The 17,052-nt window shown below is 31.0% G+C and overlaps 1 long non-coding RNA gene across 1 annotated transcript; it reads right to left on the bottom strand.

The window, feature by feature from the left end:
• Nucleotides 1-779: 779 nt before the first annotated feature.
• Nucleotides 780-7,063, bottom strand: LOC116402479. Its single transcript, XR_004214870.1, has 2 exons — nucleotides 6,747-7,063; nucleotides 780-6,396 (listed from the first exon to the last, which is right to left on the bottom strand). It is a non-coding gene; the product is annotated as an uncharacterized LOC116402479 (long non-coding RNA).
• Between the last annotated feature and the right edge of the window lie 9,989 nt (nucleotides 7,064-17,052).

Here is a 17,052-nt window from a genome sequence, read left to right as displayed (position 1 = left end):
TATTATGCTATTTATACAAACCTCACTCTTTTTATATACTAAAATGAAAATGATAAACTATACTAAAATAAAATGTTAAGTTTCACGTGCAATGCATGAGTTACTAACTAGTGAAAAAAGAGTTGAGGAACTTTTGAATGAAAAATATCATTGGTAGTTAAAGTTTTTTCTACGTTATATTGTTGCGTTTCACACACTTCATCATTTGATCACTTTTCCTTTGGGCCAAAAATAGACATCAAATACCAATACGTTGGCTTTAGACGGAGAAAGTGAAACTTTCGTTAATTTTGAAACATAAAAAAAGTTAGATTTATTTGTGCAAACTAAATTCATTAGTTAGAAGCTTCAAATCATTTCTTGATGGTATTGGCCATGAAGAAAGGAGAATTTGAATTTTTTGCTTTTTGCTTATCAAATATATAATGCAAAACTCATAAGGAAAACCAGATTTCTTGATGGCCAAACAAAGTCATCAAAAACCATTTCTTGATGGTTTTGATCACCAAGAAAAGAAAAAGAGATCACTTTGACGTCTTTAGCCCATCAAGCATATGGAAAAGCCCATCAAGATAGCTAGCCATTCTCATTGAATTTTTTTCCCCATCAACTATTATGTTTAAATTAATGGTTTTTACGGTACATTTTTTAACCGTCAACCATAACAATTTTTTGTTTAAAAAAAATATGGGTTATTACAACCCTCTCATATATGCGACCTATAATCAAACATGAAATTAAAAAAATAACATAAAAAAACTTCTCCAAAATACCAACAATCACAAATATTATATCATTTAATAAAATCAAAATGTATGAGCAACTTGGTACAAAATTTGTCCAACATCACTAAGAAAATAGAAATAACTTGTAATCAAAATCACTTAAACATCAATAAGTGTTCAAGTTTTAAACATGTTAAATAACTGATCATTCGAACTTGACCCTATATATCTGGATGAGTATACATGAGTGTGGTAGTAGCAAGTTTCAATTAACCTCTAAGGCACTTACAACTCAAACTGGAAGAAGAAAGGAAGACATTGCATTGTTATGTATAATAACAGTATATTTTATACTTTATATAACATAATTATGAAAAAAGGGAGAATGAAGATAAAAGGATTATATAGCTTTATGAATTAAATTACATGCTCTCGGGTCCTTTGTGAGAATAGTTTTATGAAAAGAAGTGGTAAAAATGTATTAAAGAAATATGGTGTGAAACCAAAGGAGTTGCTTGAATAAAAAATTTGTAGGAACGCGCACTTAGGTGGAGATCTAAGAAGAAAGTAAATTCTAGTTGTAGATCAACAAAACCTAGATACATCATATCAACTATAACAAAGGAAATTAGAAACTCTAATAATTAAAAAATAAAAAAAAAAAAAGAATCAAGATCACTATCATTAAGTAACATAAATTGAATTAAGAAAATAAAATTAATAATACAAAGTTGTAAACAAGAATTTGGTAAACTTATATGAAAGTATAAGGTGTATTTGAAAATATTTTGGTGTTGAGATAAATTGAATGGATGAAAAGAGGTAGGGAGGGAGAAAATTAAATCAAGACGTTGATAGTGGGAGGCAAACTGCTAGGTCTAAAATTAGGGAGTTGTACTAGCTAGAATATAAGTCCAAAAATAAAGAGTTTGTACTAAAATATAGGTTTAAAATAAGGAGTAGGGAGGCATCATTTACCATTTATCTATTTTCTTAAAATTTTAGATTTACCTATTTTCTTAATTAAAATGTATATATGAAAAATTCAAAATTTGAAGATAGACTCTTTTTTAACTAAAATGGTATGTGGGGCTTTGACCCAAAAGGAAGTCTTGTTGAAGAGAAACTTCATTGAGAGAGACTATTTTCGATTAATGAGGCATTATGCGAAGAGGGATGCGATTGGAGAAGGGTGATGCGATGAGGAGTTTCAAGTCTAAGAGCCATCATGTGGAAGTATGTAACGTGTTGAGGTTGCTGACGATGAAGAAACTTGCGTTTAATGCTAAGTACTAAGCGTTTGGAGTAGTAATGAGGAAATAAGGTACATATGCCTAAGAGTGTGATAATGAGCTAGGTGTTCGGTTGAGGTGACTTGACAAGCCTTTAGGGAAAAGTAACTCTTTGTTGTTTTCCAAGAAGAGAGTTAGACAAATTAAAGAAGTTTAGCTTTCCAAGGAGAAAAGGCTGGCGTCTCATGAAAACTGTCTATTCGTAACTGACGTTTCACTTATGTGTCTAGTTTGGGTTGGTTGCATAGCGCGAGGAAATGAAAAGGTGATACGTGTAAAGTAGGGAAGTGACCCTTGGATGTGAAAAGTCGCTATAAATAGGACCAAAGACTGGAAGAAAAGGACAGAAAAAGTGCTAAACATTTTGCTAAGTTGTAAGAAGAGATTTTGGAGTGTCCAAAGGCTGGTTGAGAGAAACCACTCGACAAGAAGAGGAAGTCGAAAGCCAAAGGAAGGAAGAGTTGAGGCTAAGTGTTGTTGTGAGTGATCCTTATAAATGAATGTTTATTTGTGAGTGATCCTTATAAATGAATGTTTAATTGTGAAGTGGTCCTTATAAATGATTGTTTATTTGTGAATGATTTCATAAATGATCTTCTAAATGAATAAACGATGTTTATTAATAAAGTGTTGTAATTTATGATCTTTTCAAATGAGGAAATTATTTTATGAATATTTGAATGAAAAGCTTTCTTTGTGATCCTTTCTTTGATGATTGTTGTATTATCTGTTGAATATGATTTGTTGAGCTAATCTATCTTTGATGATAGTGTTCTTCTGTGATGAGTACTGGTGATTGATCTATCGTAATATGCCGGTAGAAATCTCAGATTTAATGTGAGACATTAATGGAATTGAATCTAAGGTCTAAGCAAGTAAATGTTGGTGGAAGTGCTCAGGTCTAAGCTAGAATAAGGTGTGTTACTGATGCTAGATGTTGGTGAGTATGAATCCCAGATCTAGGCGATGATTGAATTGTGAGATGCTGGTGAAAATGAGTCGCACGTTTATCGCGTGATGCTGGTGAAGTGAATCCTAGGTCTAGATGATGAGATGCTGGTGAAAGCGAATCTCATGTCTAAGATTGAGATTGTTACGAGACACTAGTGGAAATCTCGAGTCTATTGGATGATGTTGGTGGAAATCCCACGTTTAACGCATGACACTGATAAAGTGAGTCCTAGGTCTAGACGAGTAAATGCTAGTGAAGTGAAGCTCTAGGCGATTAGATGTGGATGAGAGAATCCCAGGTTCCAGCGTGAATAATGGTGAATGTTTGATAACAAATGCGTGGCATTGTTGTGCCAATTGTGTTTGTGTTTACGTTGAGAATTTGTGTTGATGCAGTGAAATACTTGTGTTCATAGGTTTAAGTTTGTTGTTAACCTCTTTTATTCTTCGAAAGGATATTTCCTAAACCCCTCACTCATTAAGACTTACGTTTTAAGTTTTCCTCTCCCTAGGTTGTCAGGCGCTGAAGTCAAGTAAGAAAGGAAGTTAGACATAGAAGCCAAGTATATAAAGGATGAAAAGTTGGATGGTTATGTAAACTTGTGCGACGTGCAAGCCATGACATCCTATCTTGCATTTAAGGAGTTCGTGGGTGAGAACTGAATGAATGAAATTTCCAAAGTGGAAGCGTGTGAACGCTATGCAACATAAATTTAACTTGAAACACAGAGAAAATACCTAAACATGCTTCTATGGAGGAAAAGAATAAAAGAAAACTAATCTTTGTAGAACCTCCCAAGAATTCTCGAACCTCCCAAAGAACACAGAGGAGAATACCATGAAGTCTTCCTTGTTATCCTCAAGATAAAAAAAACATTTGCAGAGATTTTTTCTTTTTGATACCAATAGATCGTCAAAATTCTCACATGAAAAGATTGCATCCCCTCCCTTCTATGTCTTAACCAAAGGATATGAAGAGAGATGAAAGTGGAAGTTATAAAATAACTTCCTCCCTCTCGGTCACGTGGGAGTTATTATGTTTATTTAAATTCATATTAATATAAATCTAATATAAATTTAAATCATATTATATTTTATATAATCTTAATTTTATATTATATCATATAAGCATTAGAAATGTACCAGTTACCCATGTGTGGATTTGCAGATTCGTGAATGACAAAGGCTAGTGAAAGACCCACTTGCAATATAAACTTCACATTAAACCATATTCTTTATAAGATACTCTTACAAAATAGACCATGGACGAGTCAAACAACATTAAATAGGTCAAAACCATGAATCTGTTAGAGTCAAAAGGTAAGATAGAACAATTTCCACAATAAATTAGAGCACACAAAAAGTCAGTAAATAATTATGTAAATAGAACTATTGTTCAGATCAGATTATAAATATGTACCCCAATTAAGACACCAATCTCAATACTCGGGAACAAAATAGCAATGACAGTTATCACCCAAAATAAGAAAATCTTTATGTTGTATATGCCACAAAAAATAGCTTCCTTGTAATCCACCCTAAACAATAGACATACAAATAAGAGTGATCCACCATATCAGAAAATAACAAGTACAGGAGCTCGAACAAAAAACACTATCTAAACAAGTCACAAGTATTAGCTACCCTATTCTCATAATAATAAAATAAAGAATTATGGGTACTCAAATTTAGGATTTACATTTACATAGCGCCAATCCTTTGAAGAACATGATATAGTAAAAGACAATCTTTCATGAGAACGGGTACCAATCAATGACTCAAAAGTTTTATGAAACATAAAATAAAAACCAACCTCTATAGTAAATATATCTTTAGACGTGAGACAAAAGTTTTTCCACTAAAAGATCATCAATAACAGAAATAAATTAAATACCATATAGTGAGATCAAAGCTAAACTTCCTTAAAAAATTAGGAGACATCACATAGCTCAAGTTTGTTGGTGCCACTAACAAACCCCAGTAATCATATACAAGTATGAAAGTTAAAATAACTAAAAAAAATAAGTTGAAAAAGAGAGACAATGTTATAAACCCTATTATTTAACTGTAATAAAAAACCATAAGTATTACAAGCTCAACATATATTCACATAAGAAGGTCTAAACTTAGGGAACACTTATGTTATGTAAGTAAATATCCTAAACCCTCCCCGAGTTATATATGGAGACAGAGAAAAAGAAGCAAGAGTAGAGGAACCCAAACAAAAAATTAAAAGAATAAAAAGTGCCAAAAAAGTAGAATCTAAATACAAAGGCTAACCAACCAACCACCACAGTAGAACTGAAGCAAGCACCAGATAACGTCAATAAAGAAAAGTAGGAAGTAGAAAGATCATCATAGAAAAGAATATGAAATATATGTTACAGGTTGAGGAATGCATGTAGACTCAAAATCTTATCATAGAACAAGGACCAAATTGGGTCCAACAGTAGAACATACCAAGGAGTTATAGAATACATGATTACATGGAATTTGAAAGCAAATATATATATACACACATACATACATACAGAACTTAAGCTAAAGATAAGTAGAAGACTTACCTTGTTTCCATGCCACTTGAGTCTAAACTATTATTTCTAATTAAGTGCAAAAAAAAATATTTAAAAACCTTGAGTAATGATCCTTTGACGAAAGTTAATTAGATTGCAAAGACAAGTAATTGTGTGTCTTGACTTAAAATCAAGAAATTAAAATGATGTGATGAAAGCATCACAAGCGAAGAAGACGATAACTTACAAGTCTCTAACAGTTTAATGAAAGGCCTTCTTTGTCTTAACAAATCACAGCTTACAAGTCTCTAACAGTTAGACTTTTTTTAAAAAAAATTCATAAGTAAACAAGTTCAATCCTATGTTAAAATTTAGAACGAATCAAGCACTTACTTTTGTTCAGAATTCTATTCTTTATCTTTGGTATTATTGAACCAAAAGAAGTGGATTGTATCGAAGCCTATTTTCAATTTTGAAAATAAGAAGCAGTCCATTGCAATAATTTTTTATTGGGGTAAACGACCATTGCATGAATTGTTTACTGAAGTTGGATGGGCACGACGATAAAGGCCCATTTACATATTCATATTCATTTTTCTACATTAAAGAGGAGTTGGTGGGAGAGAAATTGAGGATATAAAAAGCAGAGGAATGGGCTAGTCAACTTCAATGTTGGTGTCTTCATTTAGTCAAATGTTTTGCTTCTAAAGGCAAATGTTTGAATCTCATTTGCAACAATAACCCAATTTTCTTAAAGGATTTGTGTGAAATGTGGGGTAGATTGTCAAATTACACTTCAACTGGTGGAGTTGGGCTCATAAGAATCTTGAGTTACAATAAATCTTCAAGGAAGTTCATTGCAGAATCCAAATAAATAGCTCAAACACTTTGTAATCCAAAGAATATCTTCTGCTCCTTAAAGACTCACAAACATGGTATAAAGTCATTGAAATTGCTGTACTTTAGCTCATAGATTTGGTGGAAATCAGAACACTTGTATCAACATTTTCTACTGTGTCTCAAAGACTCACAAACAAGTAAATTTCTTTCTATCAATTAATAAATAAATCAATTTAGACCACTATTTTCACTTCATTTCATTGAACAATTAGCTCAAAATCACTCATAAATAAAGCAAATACTCTTCTCCAAAAATTTCATACAATTTATCTCTAACATACATTAAAAAAGAAATGGGGAAAATGCACATGCTTAAAGGAGGAAAGAATAAATAAGATCACATTCATTGAAGACAAAATTCGTACCTTTCTCTTTGAGTCGCCGTCAACCGTGGGTCACCGTCGATGAGAAGGAGTGAGGATGCCGATCGTGGGTCACTGTCTGCCAAAAATGTTGTTGACCGAAACTCACGCTTTTGCCGAAACCCAAAACCTGAAACGCTGTCGTCGAACAGTGGGTCGCCAAAACACCTAAATATTCTTGCCGTGGGTTTCAGTCGGTTGCTGTCAATTGCCGTTGGCCAAAAAGTCCTCGGTCAATGACAAGGAAAGGGTTGAAGACATGGGCACCTAAACCAAAGCAACCCAACCGTGAGAGAAATAAATGAATTCCAAAAATGTTTGGTCAAATCCATACTGACATAAAAAAAATGTTGCTAATAATAGTATTTTGCGACCGCGTTGCTAAATGACAAAATTTAGTTGTGCTAGTAAAATTTTGTCATTGATTAATAAATTTCTTATAGTAATAAGTTTTATTGCGTTAGATGCGCTATTTTCATAGCCGGGCGAGCGTAAGTAGCCAACTACTCGAGAGGGAAAGTAGAAAAGACCTAACTAACACGCACAAGGAAGAGTTTTATCTTCCTTTGCGAGATTATTTTCAACATTTGTATCCCAGAAGGAGAACGAGTGTGGATATTAGGTACCCAGATGTTGCTGTGCTTAATCGCGAAATCCTATACGGTTTATAAGTGATTTCCTCTAGATATATCTCGCCTACTCATGCTTAGTCATATGGATTCTGGAAGGCAACCATGTGTGACATATATATATATAATGTCTTCGAGATAAGCATGCCTTAATCAGATGCATGATTTAGTAAGATATATCGCATCAAGAGTATCACTACTTAGTTACATGATAATGCATAAACCTTCCTTCTGTCATTTATCTTATATATAAGTTAGTTTGTATTATCATTCCACTATCCTATTCCCTCTTTACATACTCTCAAGGCTTAGTTTAGTAGTTTAGCTTATTATTGCATTCATTGATCAGTTTATTATTTTTTAATTATTTCATACCGCCTAGATGATAATGAGTGATGTCTAGAACTAGTATATTGAATCAATTCACTGTGTTCGACCCTGGATCACCAAAGTAAACGTATTTTTTCTCTTGCATTTGGACAAAGAGTAGAAAAACTTGAGCGCTCCATAAGGACTTAGTAGTTATGCGATAAAGAGGTACATAGTGAGTACCCCGTGTATAGTGACCATGACCAATGACTTAGTCCCATAAAATCAATTGTGCTTAAATAATTGAGTTCTCCAGCAGAGTGGAACCAACCAATGGGATATCAGGGACTCATGTTGTTGACATTGTAGACATATTTCCTAACCAAGGCAAGCAACTTTTTTCATATATTTTTCAAAGTTACAAAGTTTGGTTGATAGAATCAACAAGTTTCGACAACCAACTCATTGATGCTTGGTGAATGATCAATTATAAATTCTAATGCATTTAACTTGAAGTAATATTATGGTTAATCTTGCTGTCCTTTCTTTTGGAGATTTTCTCGAGATTTTGTGCAATGAAGGTGAAAATTGTTAACATACATTTTTCAAGTCATATCTTATGAATTCAATATATATTTGTAGTAGTTGTGTTTCATCACAACTGTAAATAGCCAACTAATCTACATTTAATGCATACAAATAACACTTTCTTGTCTCTGACGCTCTAATATCCATCACATGCACAATCATTAAAACATTTCAAACCAAAGTTATGAAATGCATCATCATTATCTTTCATTTAGAAAGTGCTCCTTTTCTTTCTTTCTCAGCTTTTGGATATTTATGGAGCTCTAAGATCACGAACATACGACTCAGTGATATCTAAGGTATATAACATTTTCATTGCCATATGAAAGCCTTACTAATATTAATGTTTCTTTAGATCATTTATGGAAGGAATGTGTTGGAGACTATCCATTTTTCAATGTATTTATAGTAGTGAAAGGTAGGTTTTCATTTCAATTTTATTGCTCTGTTCAAAGTTTAAAGCACCATTTGTATAAATCTTTGGTAGAGTAGCAACGTGCTTTCTTATGCGAACTTCTTTATTTTTCTTTTCTGTTGCCATTATTTTTATTTTCTAAGGCCTTATATGTTATTAACCTGTTATAGGCTGGAAAAGGGGGAGAGCTGACACACGATGAAACCACTATTATTGCTGGAGCCCTTGAACTGAGTGAGAAGCACCTGGAGATGCCATGACTCCTATATCTGAAACATTTGCTATTGACATCAATGCAAAGCTCGATAGGTAATTTCATGTTGGACGTTAGACCACAATTGCAACTGTCCTCCCTTGCAAAAGGTAATATCTCCTTTAGTTTAATACTTCTGTTTGTATGTATTGTAGATATTTTAGGTCTATTCTAAGGCTAGTGTCATTACTTAGACAGTCTAGTATCATTACTTATCTATCTTCTCGTAAAGATGACAAGTAATATTAAATGTCATCTTCTCAAACTTTACTTGTGTTCCTTATTGTTATTGGACTTCAAAACAAAGGGATGATAACTTATATGGATATTTTAAACTATATAATTTTTCATTTGAAAAAGAAAAACTTTGACATGCAAAGCGTGTAAAAAATAAACAAAGTCTTGACGGATAAAAAATGTCAACTAATCTTACTTGACTCTTAAAAACTGTAAAGAAAAAAAAAAGAACATAATTATTCTTGACATTGGATTACTTGAGACATTGAAAAATGTGAAGTACATAAATACTTGACAAGTAAAAAGTGTCAAGTAAATCATTTTTTTTGTAGTAGGGCCACAACCAAGCTTTGTGGAACAACCCTTTTTACTTAGCCCCCTAAACTCTCAAGAAAACTTAACTTCTCAATATTTGAAATAAATGGTGTAAGAAAATGAGAGAAATGAGAGTTTTTGGGTACATAAAAGAAACTCCGCATTCAAATAACAATAACTCTCGTACGATAGAAATTTCCAAAAATCTATCTGTTGTTGCACGCACTTTAATGATCTCGATCGGAAATGACTCGAGGTTCTCCAAGATCTACACTCTTCTCAACCAAATACCCTAAACCCTAAACCTTAAATCTTGTTTGAGAACCCTAATATTTTTCTATTTTGCTACCAGTCCCAACCGAACACGGCCTCGAGATGGCCTGATAACGCATCTCCAAAACCTTTTTGTCTTTTAATTCGGCTGGCAAGCATCGAGATGCTCTTGTCTTAACTCTAAGTTTACTCTCTATTTTCATCTCGTTCGAGATTACTCAAGGTTGCTTAAGATTCTTATTTCAAAGCTTTCTGTCTGATCTCTCCTTTAGATAAGACCGAGTCTTAACACCTTTGTCCCGAGATCCTTAACTTATCTCAAGATTCTTGGACAAAACTTTTAGCTTGCTCTCAACTTCTAGCAAGCGAATGAGATAGAAGATACATGTATTACAATCATATATAATATTTAAGAGAAATATTTCAATAATCCATCTTAAATATTTCTAAAAATCAAACAATTAGAGTATATCAGTGTCTATCAATTATAGATTTGAAAGTTTGCAATAATTTATAAATATTTTGGTTCATTTCCCTATATTTGAAAATGCATATGCTCATACGAGGTTTCTAAAGAAACGTGTTTCGTGGAGTTGAACTTGTGTTTATGTTGTGTTTGTGTTGATTTGATGAGATGTGGTTCGATCTCTAGTACTTAATCCTTTGATTCTCTCGGTTGAATGCCCTACACTTGATTTGAGAAAGCGGAACACTCGATGTTCCTGAAGTTGGAGTTTTTGAAGAGTCTTTGAATCTACAAAGAAACTTGAATCTTCAAGTATGGTTCGATCTTTAGGATCTAGGAAGTCTTCTGGTTGTTGGGAGAATCCTCTCTAGGTTATTTGGAGAAAAAAATTATGAACCATCGTAAAAGAACTTTATTTATTGAGTTATTTGATGAACTTTATAAGCTTGAGCTTGATTGGTCCATGAATCAGGTCCCTTAGGCTCAACCATATGAATTTATGCCTTATTTAACATTTGGGCTAAATTAAGCTTATCTTTGAACTCAAAATTGAACTTTAGCCCAAATAAATAATATTTACTTTGACAAAAATAATTAAGTTGATCAAACGGTCACGATGAAAACATGTGACATTATTAGAATTGGTGAATTTATGTCATCAATTTCAATTTGGACATATATAAACTTTTAATTTGTCTCAAATTCAATTATTTATATTTTCGTTATTAATTTCGTAAATGATGTAAAAATTTGTGGTTAGTCCCAAATTTCTCTACCAAAATTTTATTCTCCTAAAACAATCTTTTTACTTTTATTTTATAAAATATGTGAATTTAAAATGTTAAAACTTTATTGTCCCTAAATGCAAAACGAAAATATGAAAATTAGAACACTCAAACTTTCTTATCTCTAAAATGCAAAAATAAATTTTAAAAATTTATTCTATTTAAAGAAAAAAATGAAACTTTTTATTTTTGTTTATTTTGATTTAAAAGTGGATGGATTTTAAAAAAGTGAAAAAAACACAAAATTACATAAAGGTGCATATCAGCAGCGTAACAAAAGTATAAAATAGAAGCCTACTTATAATTTTTACAGAAGTAATAGGTTTGGATTATGAGCCTACTTTTTTAAACTTATTTTTATCAAATTTGCCATAATTTTATTTTATACTTGAGTTTTGTTTTAAATTAGTTTCTAAATTTTAACACTTATAGTTTTAATTTAATCTCAATTTTTTAGACTTCTATGTTGATATTTATGAATTAATTTAAAATAATTATGAAGTGAAATTTTATATTTAATTTTAGTGATAATGAAGCAAAGTGAAAGTTTATTAATTATAATTTCTCTAAATTACTTAATGGTAAAAGATCAAAAATGAGTATTTAGTGAAAAAACCGAGGTTAAAAATGTGTAAATAATCTTCAAATCTAGAGACTTAAATTAAAACAAATCTCAATTTTAAAGAATGAAGTAGTAACATTTTGAAACTTATAGTAGGGGTGTGTAAACGAGTAAGAACAAGTTCGACTTTTTTGTATTTACAACTTGACCCATTTTGATTTTGTATGGATAAAATTCTGACCCAACTCGACCCAAATCGAGCATCTCAAATGTTTAGATTGGGCTGCTCTATTTTTTTATTTATTTTTGTAACTATGCACTTAGAGAGAAAGAGAGTAAATGAAGTTTGCGATTAGAACTTAAAAAGTTGAGGTTTGAGGATATAAGATTAGGATAAAACCCTAATAATATTGGGTAAACTTGGAACCGAACTGAATTAGTTCAATTTTATTCTGAAAACCAATCCAACTTGAACTGAATTAATTGATCAAGTTTTTACACCCTTAAAACTTAGGAATCCAACAGAAGTTAGACTCAAAATCAGATAGGATTAAGGGGCAAATGACTTTAGATAATCATTTGGGTTGGGGCAAATGATTTTAGATAATCATTTGGGTTATGAAAAAAATAAGGATTATGATAATCTTGAGAAAGATTATGAAAATTATTTTTTATTTTTTTATTTTTTCAATTTGTATTCTTGTATTATTTTTTTACAAAAATTTGTATTCTAAATCTAATATATAAATATTCGTATATTTAATTTATCAAATTGTCATGTTTTCTTAAAATAAGTTCTATTAGTTTCCTTAAATACAATGTCCATTTTCAACGTTTTTTACGCAAACGTTTTATACCAATAAATTATTAATTTTTTTATTTTAACTCCAACACACAAACTATAAATATTTAGTTTATCAAATTGTCCTAGTTTTCGTAAAACAAATTCTAGTAATTTCTTCAAAGAAGACATCCATTTTAAACCTTTTTTAACGTTGGATTGCTATGTGTGAATAAATTATATTTTTGTTTCTTAATTGATATTCTAAATGCAATACACACATTATCTATATTTAACAATTGATTTAATCCAATAATTGCCAACATAATTTCATTCAAATGAAACAATATACGAAAAACAAAATAGTTTCTAGAAAAAGAGTTATAAACGGAAGTCAATTACATAGAACTCAATCCAAGTGTAAAAATTATTAATTTTTTTTATAAAAAAATCATATTCTAACTCAAATACACAAATTTGGTCTATTTAATTCAATTTATAGTAATTTCTTTACATGCGACGTCCATTTTCAACCATTTTTACATAATTTTTTTAAAATTCATATTCTAAATCTAATACACAAATTTCGTATATTTAATTTTCCAAATCGTCCAAGTTTTCGTAAAAAGATTTGCACAAATGTCTTTAAATACGATGTCTATTTTCAACTTTTTTTACATAATCTTTATGCGCGAATAAATTATTAATTCTTTTTAAAATTTATATTCTAAATTCAATACACAAATTTTGTATATTTAATTTATCAAATCGTCCTAATTTCATATTGAAGAAACAAAAAATAAAAAAATAAAAAAAATGATCAAACGGTATAGTCACAATAAATTACATAATTCAAGAGTATAAGAAGAAATGAAAATTTTAAATTTATGTAATTCTATAAAATTCATAACTTAAAAACAAGATATATTTTCTTGAATAAAAATATTAAAATTAACCCAAACTTATAAATAAGAAAAATATGTATTAAATAGTATTTAAAGTTAAATGAATTAATTATAAATGAAAAAGAGTTGAGAAAGAAGCGAGGGGGATTAATATGGCTTTCCCTCCCTCCCTCTCCCCTTTTCTTTCTTTCTCCCAAATACCCAATGACGAAAAAGATAGTCTAAAGGACAAAAAAGATAGTCTTACCTACATGAAACTTTTGTGGTTTAGAGTCTCAATTAATTTTTTTTCTTTGAAAATGAAAAATGGGTTGACAAATTTGCAAATTCTTAATGATATTTTACTACCTTTGAAGGCACCTATTTCATTTCTTTTTCTCTTGCTAAGTTATACAAAAATAAATGCAACTAAAAGACAATTTGTTTAAGAATTCCGAACGTATAGCCAAGTTACAACAAAAATAAATACAACAAAAGACAATTTGTTCAAGAATTCTCAACCTACCTAGAGTATTGATTGGTACCATTTGACTAGCTGTTTACAAATAATTAAAACTGAAAAAAAAAATGTTGTTTTGGTGTAAGAGGTATGCATTTGTTTGGTCCATGAAGTTCTATGACACACTGTAGTCCCAACGGTTTGAAAAATAGTTCTATATAAGGTTCTTAAATTAGCTTAACAGTAAGTGATGAAAAAAGATGTGACGATTGGGTCGGCAAATTATAGATGATTGTGTCTACTTTGTCAAATTTTTATTATGTTTGTATGGATTTTTTTCTCTTCCCTCCATTCCTTCCAATGTCTCCTCCATCTCCTTCCTTCATATGTGTCCTCACATTTGCTCTTCTAAAACGAAACCTTTAAAGCACACAAAAAGTTGAGATTGTTTTTCTTCCTTGGTCGAGTGGTGGGTGTGAAGGAAGGGCTCGATTTGAGTGGAGGGAGGAAGAAAAAAGAAAAGGTGATAAAGGGAAAGAGGGAATAAAAATCTCAAACTTTAGAGATTAAAAATTCAATTTACCTTAAAAATTAAGCTAAAATATATATTAAATATTTTAGGCAAGTGAGTTTAGAAACCGTGAAAAAATAATATGATGATCAAAATCACTTTAGCTATATCTATAAAGTTATTAACGGCAGAAATAGCTAAAACATGAAAGCAACAAATAACGTAGAAGAGTTTGATAACTCGGTTCGAAAAATACGACCTACATTTGAGGAGCTTCTTTGCTTAGATAAGAAATATTATTGAGATTCATAAGTTTGTAACTTAAATGCTAAAGCTACTATCATAAGTTATCTTCAGAACTTAAATGTATAAACTCGGGCTCCTTTTACTAGGATTCGTCCTTTAGCTCCCTCACCAAAAGTCACATATCGTGAAGAGCATTCAATTAAATTGGAGAAATAAGAACGATTGCCTGTCATATGTCTTGAACAGCCACTATCAAAGAACCGATCTTTACTTGATACTTGATCATTAGATTGGAAAGCAATACCTTTTCCCTTTACTCACTTCTCTGTTAGATATGAGAATTTCAAAAGTGCGTAGGGACCCAAACAATTCATCAAGTGATAATGTAGTAATGTCGTGTGCCTCCTCAATAGCTGCCACGTTCATATCAAATCTTTTGGGTAATGGCCGCAACACTTTCCTGACAAGTCGAGATTTTGGAATTCCCTCACCCAGATTAAATGAATCATTGGCAATTTCTAGAACCCTCACGTTGTATTCAGATATAGTCTCTTCTTCCATCATTCCCAATGATTCAAACTTAGATGTTATTAGTAAAAGATGAGAGATCTTTACTTTAGAAGTACCCTCGAAGGCCACCTGATCAAGAGCTTTCCAGGTGTCCTTTTCTATAACACAAATGTTTATTAATTTAAACACATTCAAATCTACTTCATTATATATGACATTGAGCGCTCGAGAGTTTCTCATTGAGTTTTGCTCTTCTTCATCTTTTCAGTTTTCTTCAGGCTTTGGAATCGATTTTCCGTCTATAGTAACCATTGGTGGCTTCCATCCAACTTTGACAGCTCTCCAGGCTTTTGCATCAAGTGACTTAATAAAAGAGGTCATGCGAGTTCTCCAATATGAGTAGTTTTTGTCATCTAGTATGAGAGGTCTAGTAGTTGATCCTTCTTCTCTAGGTGTCTCCATCAATAGTGAACCCGCTCTGATACCAATTGAAAAAATAATTAATATGATCAAAATAATCTTTAGCTATATCTAAATTTATTAACTGTAGAAATAGCTAAAGCATGAAAGCAACAAATAACGTAGAAGAGTCGTTTGATAACTCAGTTCGGCAAATATGGCCTACATCTTGGGAGCTTCTTTGCTCATATATAAGAAATATTATTGAGATTAATAAGTCCGTAACTTAAATGCTAAAACTACACTAATAAGTTATCTCCACAATTTAAATGGATAAACTCAGGCTCCCCTTGATAGTAAACATGAATCTCTTTGAAGATAAATTCAAGCTCCCCTCAATTAATGGATTGACTCGTCAATCATGTGGTCTTCATTCATATTTCTTATCACTCATATTTCATCGCATCGGTTAACTATCTTCATTGTAAATTTATATATCGAAAGACAACAATGATACCTTCAACAGACTAACTTGATGAAACAAAAATTCGTCTCAATGAAGTTCATGTTAGTCATCTTAAACACATTCAAGAATCACAATAAAAACAATATATATATTCGAGTGTATCTTCCCGATATTGATTGTTTAAAAGATATATCTATATTTCCAAAATATCAACAAACAGTAATAAACATAATCTTTCATTCAAAAGATAGGAGATTTATAGGTGTTTGGATTACATTTTCAAGTGTTTGATTTTAAAAATTAAGTTATTTTAACCCAAAAAAAAAGTGTTTGAAAGCTACATAAAATAAATTTTTTAGTATATTTTAAATAATTTTTAGAAAAAAGAGTTTAAACAAAAATGAATTAGTTGAAAAACATTTTTTTTTTCATATGTTAATTCAAATGGACAATTAATCCCTCTCTACCATTATTGTACTTTGAAAATAATTATGATTGATGAATGAAATCAACGCTAACGTTCATATGTTAATTAATATGCATCAAATAGACATAGGTCAGATAAGTAGTTAATTAATAAGTAGTAAATTTCCTATTAATTTAGTACTAAATAGGTTCAAAACTTTAATATCTTAGATGGGTAATAAATTTTTATGCTTTATTAAAAAATTAAATACCTCTCAAACGAAGTAAATTGATTATAAGCATTTGACTACTGATCTTCACAATTAAATAATTAAAAGTCAAGTTAAATAATTAAATGAATTGGACAACTTCTCTTGTTTGACTAATGTGATGGGAAAAATTAAAGGACAAGCAAAATATAAAATAAAAATTAAGATCGAAGAATTTTAACATTCGAAAAAATGACAAATTATTTAGTCCAACTCAATTGAAACCATCGGATGATCAAAATGTTTATAGTTAAATGTTGGAACCCAAAATAACCTACTAACCACAATTGATCAATAAGCCTTATCGCCAAGATAAAACTGAAGTTGGACGTAGTGGAGTCAAAGAGCGTAGGCAATCCAAGCCGCAAGGAAAGGTTTGCCCCATGACCCAAACCCAAAGTGAAGCTAGAGATAATCCTCACATAATCACAAGTTGGTTAATAATTTGTAACTCCCTTGTTTTCTTTGATTCTAAAGCTATACATTCTTTTATCTCTCCATCCCATGCTAGGTCCCTAAACCAGAAGATAGAATTTATACACCGTG

The sequence above is a fragment of the Cucumis sativus genome, chromosome 3 (genome assembly GCF_000004075.3).
Source record: "Cucumis sativus cultivar 9930 chromosome 3, Cucumber_9930_V3, whole genome shotgun sequence".
NCBI lineage: Eukaryota > Viridiplantae > Streptophyta > Magnoliopsida > Cucurbitales > Cucurbitaceae > Cucumis > Cucumis sativus.
This window is presented reverse-complemented; position numbering and strand designations above follow the sequence as displayed.